The sequence below is a fragment of the Medicago sativa genome, chromosome 6, assembly GCF_051527215.1.
Source record: "Medicago sativa cultivar Bolivia chromosome 6, Bolivia_mono, whole genome shotgun sequence".
NCBI lineage: Eukaryota > Viridiplantae > Streptophyta > Magnoliopsida > Fabales > Fabaceae > Medicago > Medicago sativa.
In genome coordinates this window covers 90,493,765-90,499,433 of record NC_140754.1, presented here as the reverse complement: position 1 = coordinate 90,499,433, position 5,669 = coordinate 90,493,765, and the positions used below count along the sequence as shown (strand labels likewise).

The following is a 5,669-nucleotide window of genomic DNA, read 5'->3' as shown; positions in this document are numbered from 1 at the left end:
GATTGGAGTTTTTTGGAGTATATGTTGCGTAGGTTGGGTTTTTGCAATAAATGGGTGAGGTGGATGAAGGGGTGTGTGTTTGGGGGGGGAGGATGTCTATCCTTGTGAACGGTAGCCCGACGGAGGAGATTAACATCCAAAGGGGTCTCAAGCAAGGTGATCCGTTAGCTCCCTTTCTCTTTCTTTTGGTTGCCGAAGGCTTTAGTGGGTTGATGAGAAATGTGGTGAATCTCAACTTGTTTGAGGGATTCCGGTTCTCTAGTGTAGGTAGGGTTATCTCGCACCTCCAATGTGCCGATGACACCCTTTGTATTGGAAAAGCGACGGTGGACAATCTTTGGACCCTTAAGGCCTTGTTGAGAGGTTTTGAACTTGCATCGGGTCTAAAGGTTAATTTTTTCAAGAGTTGCTTGATTGGGTGAATGTTTCTAGGGAGTTTATGGACATGGCTTGTAATTTCTTGAATTGTACCGAAGGGAGTATTCCGTTTATGTACTTGGGCTTGCCGGTTGGAGCTAATCCCGGGAGAGCTTTGATGTGGGAACCTTTATTGAATCTTTTAACCCGAAGATTGACAAGTTGGGGAAATAAGTTCATTAGCCTTGGAGGCCGCATCGTGCTTCTCAATTCGGTGTTGAACTCAATTCCGATTTTCTACTTGTCTTTTGTGAAGATGCCTTCGAAGGTGTGGAGGAAGATAGTGAAGATTCAAAGGGATTTTCTTTGGGGAGGAACATCGGGTGGGGGCGCGATTAGTTGGGTGAGTTGGAAAGATGTGTGCCTCCCAAAGCATAAAGGCGGTTTAGGGGTGAGGGATGTGAGAAGGGTGAACTTGAGTTTATTAGCTAAATGGAGGTGGCGTTTGATCCAAGAGGGTAATGAGCTTTGGAGGGAGGTGTTGGTGGAGAAATATTGTAATACCCTGCTTAAAATCACTGTCAATTTCTGTGTCAGTTATTTCCCGAATTATCAATGAGACATTTTTCATCCATAATCCATTTAGAATCAAGGGTAAAATAGACATTTTGGTGGCCAAGTATATTTTATATAGGAAAATACTATAATTTTCTACACAATTCCACTACCTTTCTCTCTCAAAAACAACACAATATCTTCCCCTCCTCTCTCAAGACCCAATCGGTCCTCTCCCTCACCACTCCACCATCATCTTCAAATCCTTCAAACCTCCAATAATCATCACCAAAGCCATGCCTAAAGGTTCCTAGAGGTGTTGTTTGCATCAAATAAGCTCAAAATTTCTCCCTCCCTTTTATTCAAGCCAAACCGCCCCTTCCTTTAAAATTTTTCAATCTTCCATTTTTGTCTCCTAATTCAGGTGATGGTCACCAAGTTCGGTCAATTGGAAGAATAGTTAAGCTTCGTAAGTTATTCTTTACCCTATTATTATTTGGGTTGGTTGTATGTGACACAATTCCATTTACCATAATTATTTCTTTTCTCAATTTTGGTTGAGATAAGCTTTTGCATGTGGTCTCAATACTGAAGAGGATTGTTGGGCTATTACGGATCAGGTTTTAAGTGGGAATTGGAGATGAAGCTTTAGGACATCTTGCTTTAAGAGAAAATTTCTCATGGAGGTGAGTTCACTTTTAAGCTTGAATTTAATGTTGGTGATAATTGGATGAATTAGTTGCTTAAGCACCTGAAAATGGACTGTTGTTGTTGTATTATGGGCTGGTATTGTTGTCGAAACTAATTGGTATGACTAGAATGATTATGGCTGAGTTATGTGAAATGTTAGTTAAAAATTCGTATAGACCTGCTGTTGGTAAAACTGTCATAACTTCTGCTACATGATTCGTTTTGGAATGGGACTTGAGCCATTAGAAAGAAGACAAAATTTAACACGAAATAGGCTTTGAAATGGCTTAAATAAGTTATGTTATGACTGAGAAAATTGAGTTACAAGTTTCAGTTTTGAATTAAAAATCTGCACTAATGTGGCTAAAATGTACATGCTACAATTTTCGGTACATTGCTCGGGTTGAACTGTTAAGGACGATATACTCAAAAGGAACTAAAGTGTGATTGCGGAGCTGTTTGGACATGTTTGACTTAATAGAATAGAGATTGAAGCTGAAGTCAAAGATGGCAGAAGCTCAGGGAAGGTTAAGCTGTTTTGAAGTTGTCAGAAAAGCGGTTAGGTGAGTTCCTCTTAGTATTAGCACTTTCCTTGGGTCTTAGAATGTGAAATTGTGAGATGACAATTGTTTTAGAATAGATTTATAAGCACTAGTGTTACCCTTGATGTTAATGTATGTGCTATGTTAGGATTAATGTTGGAAAAATGTCAATGTGCATTCGAATCATGTTACTGCATCATGATAATTTTGAAAAACCCAAAATTATGCAGCCGTGTTATTTTTCCTTCTCTTCATCACTTGTTTTAAATAAGGCCAAGCTACATATTGACCGATTTGTTATCATGAGACTTGGTTGTTATATGGCCAAAGTTTAGAACCTTTTTATTTCTTCCAGTAAACTTGTTTCAACATTGCAGGCCATATAGCAAGAAGTTGTTATCGTGTGGGAATTGATTTTTTATGTGGCCAAGGCTTGAACTTTTGTTCCTATAAACTATGTATATGGAATGCTATGCATTTTCCAACATTAGTGCTTATACGTAGAAAATCATACATTGACGAGAGAGATATTAAGAATAATATATGAATATGTAATTATGGGTATGCTACTGACCCAGAATAGTAAAGTCATGTTAAGACGGGATTACTACGTCTTTATTATCAGATTTAGAAAATTATCATCATAAGAAAATCAGTTAAGATAAGTTATTCCTCTCTAGATCCCCGTCAGTAGTGGAGTTGAGGATTAACTCAGTTATCAGAGAATCAGTTCAATTTATAATATTAAATAATTTATAAGTCATGGCTTTCGCTATTCCCGCCAGTTGGATACGAAAGGTTCCCGCCAGTTGGAACGGGCACTATCCGTAAGGATGACCCCATGACAATAAGAGGAGTCCGGTATCCCCGTCAGTTGGGTTCCCGCCAGTTGGAAATTAATACCGGTCAGAGTGGAATAAATTCCGGGGTTACTCCACCTGGGTTTATTCCGTAAAATCAACTCAGATAATATTGTTTGTTCAACGCTAACATTTCTAACATAATATGACAGACATTATGATTATGTTTATGATTTTATCATTAGTATTAGAATTATATTAGTAATTCAGATAGCGATCCTAGTTATCCCCGATCGCTCAGTTATGCATGATAAAACAGTATAAACCCGGAATGGGTTAAGTTTAGAGACAGATGGCGATCCTAGGTTCCCTGTGATTGCCTACAACCTAGGATAGGTGGAACTCACTGAGACATCCTGTCTCACCCCAATCCCTTTTATTTTATTTCAGATTCTCAGGTGGTGCGCAAGCTGAACATTTCGTGATGAAGTAGCAGAAGAAGCTGGAAAAATTATGTTTACTTGTCATTGCATGTATTTTGTAAACGTCATTGATACTCTTTCAGATGTATAAGACAAGCAATTCTATAATTTATTTGGAGAAATTTTTATTTATTGTAATTTTAATGTATCCAATACTAAGTTTAACGCACATGCTAAATATTCTAGATAAATTTAGTATGGGTGTTACAATTTGGTATCAGAGCTGGTCGATTCAGATCGTGCCTTGGGTCATTAGAATTCAATAAAACGTAGTGGGACCATTGGGTTCCGGATATTTATTCTAAATGTCATGTCTAGCTGAGCCTGATCAACTCAAACTAGTATGTGACAGCTAGAACAAATGTCTGAGAGCTGAATAGGACCTAGGAAGAATGAAGCATGCGGAGAAGGAAAGTCAAGGTGTCAGGTTCTATAACGAATTTTGATGTGTAAGTATTCAAATCCAAATGGTGGCCAGTAAACTGTGAAGCTGAAAATTTTCGAGGACATAAGGGAAATGTTAAGATTAAGATGGAGTACTCTGATATTGTTGAACGACACTTTTTATGTGGATACCGTAGAAGTAAGATATTCAGGGTGACTAAGGGATGATTGCAACTTTGACAGGAGAAATATAAGAAGCATAAGTAAGGTATAGAAGAAATGAGTATTTCTAAAGGTGTAACTAGAACTGCGGGATCAGAAGATGAACTGGATATGAGAAAATTATCCGACGAACAATGAAATTCATAAACTCTCAGTGGATGTAGAGTATGTAAGAAGTGAATGACTCAAATGCCGAAACAATCCGACTTTTGATGTTTGAGTTATTAAGTGAACTAATTAAGGAATAAGTAAATTATCTTGGAGCAGACAAGGAAATCCCCTCAATGCGAGCATTGCATGGACAACTTAAGTCAGATAAACTATGTTGGATTAGTTGCACCTCCCGAAATCTAAAGTGCTAGATTTATGAATCAGTAAAGTGAAGATGCTAAGCAGCATAAGAGTCAAGAGGGATGAATAAATAGTAGTGGAAAGATCCTTACGGATTATAGCACGATTTGGATGTATTTTTATTAGCAAAGAATTGCAGAAAAGTTAAACTAATAAGGATTGTACGCTAAGGAAATTGAATAAGACCCCTTGCATTTATCATGATATTAAGTTCTTCTTCGAACTAAGAAATACAAGTATAACAGTAAGTGGAAAGAGATCCCGGTAATGGTCAGAGACAAGATGTAACTTTTAATCGAAAAAAAAAATGAAATGAAGACTGAATAAGAAGTTGCCAAAGTACAGTGAATTAATGGACGAATGATGTCAAGGACAAGAATGTATTTTAAGGGTCTGCTACAGGTAAAATTGTCGCTAGTGTAAAAGAGTTAAGAACAAAGTAAAGTATTGAGGAGTTAAACATTTTAACTGATGATTTTTCTTATGCAATTGTCTTGAAAACCAAAAGAATGATTTTGTTAACTAAATCGAATTTTGGGAGTCGAAGTTATTACAGAGGAGATCGTAAGTGTAACTGTTGTTACAGACAAGAACAAACTAAATGGAAATAAGCCTCAAATATTCAAGTATGTTTTAGTTCATAAATAATGTGAATGTGAGAATCATTCAAGGAACACTTTGCGAGAACAAGTATGTAGTGCATGTATAAAGAAAAAATTGCAGTATTTAAAAATGACTCGTCACTGATTATAAGTCGGTGCTCGAAATAGCAAGAAGTGTAGAGTTAGCCCCATGTTAATAACATGTAGTAATGAGATGGAGAAATTTACAGTATGGTTGGAGCAGTACGCCTAAGCGAAGTGAACTAATAAATCAGAGTAGCGCAGCGAGATATTTATCGGCAAGAAGTAACATAATGTGCAAAAGTTTAAGACTTTGAATGAGATATTTATGGGAAATCTTAAGAGACGAATTAAATAATTTTCCAAACCGCATAATTCACAGATATTAAAAAGTTCAAGTAGTAAGAGTAGGATGAAGGTGTTCCTACCTTATTAAATATAAGAAATTGGAATCACTTATAGTATGTAACCCGGTTAATCGACGCAGTGATTTCGAAGAATGACTTAGAAGTATCAGATTAGTTAAAAAGGAGTCATGTATGAGGCAACAAATATGAATGTTGTATCTTGAAGATTTTATTTTTATTTTGGTTTGAAATACTATCATGGAATATCAGGTATATTAACATGTATCAGAGGGAACAAATACTACTCAGAATATGA

At 36.7% G+C, this 5,669-nt stretch overlaps 1 long non-coding RNA gene across 3 annotated transcripts; it reads left to right on the top strand.

Annotated features, from left to right (window-relative positions):
* The first annotated feature begins 999 nt into the window (after positions 1–999).
* On the top strand, positions 1,000–3,621 carry LOC146918111 (uncharacterized). 3 transcript variants are annotated; one of them, XR_015016009.1, is made up of 3 exons: positions 1,000–1,381; positions 1,480–2,165; positions 3,395–3,621. It is a non-coding gene; the product is annotated as an uncharacterized LOC146918111 (long non-coding RNA). The 3 variants fall into 3 exon arrangements; XR_015016010.1 differs by having other exon boundaries at positions 1,004–1,381; positions 1,533–2,165; XR_015016008.1 differs by lacking the exon at positions 1,000–1,381 and having other exon boundaries at positions 1,415–2,165.
* Positions 3,622–5,669: the final 2,048 nt, after the last annotated feature.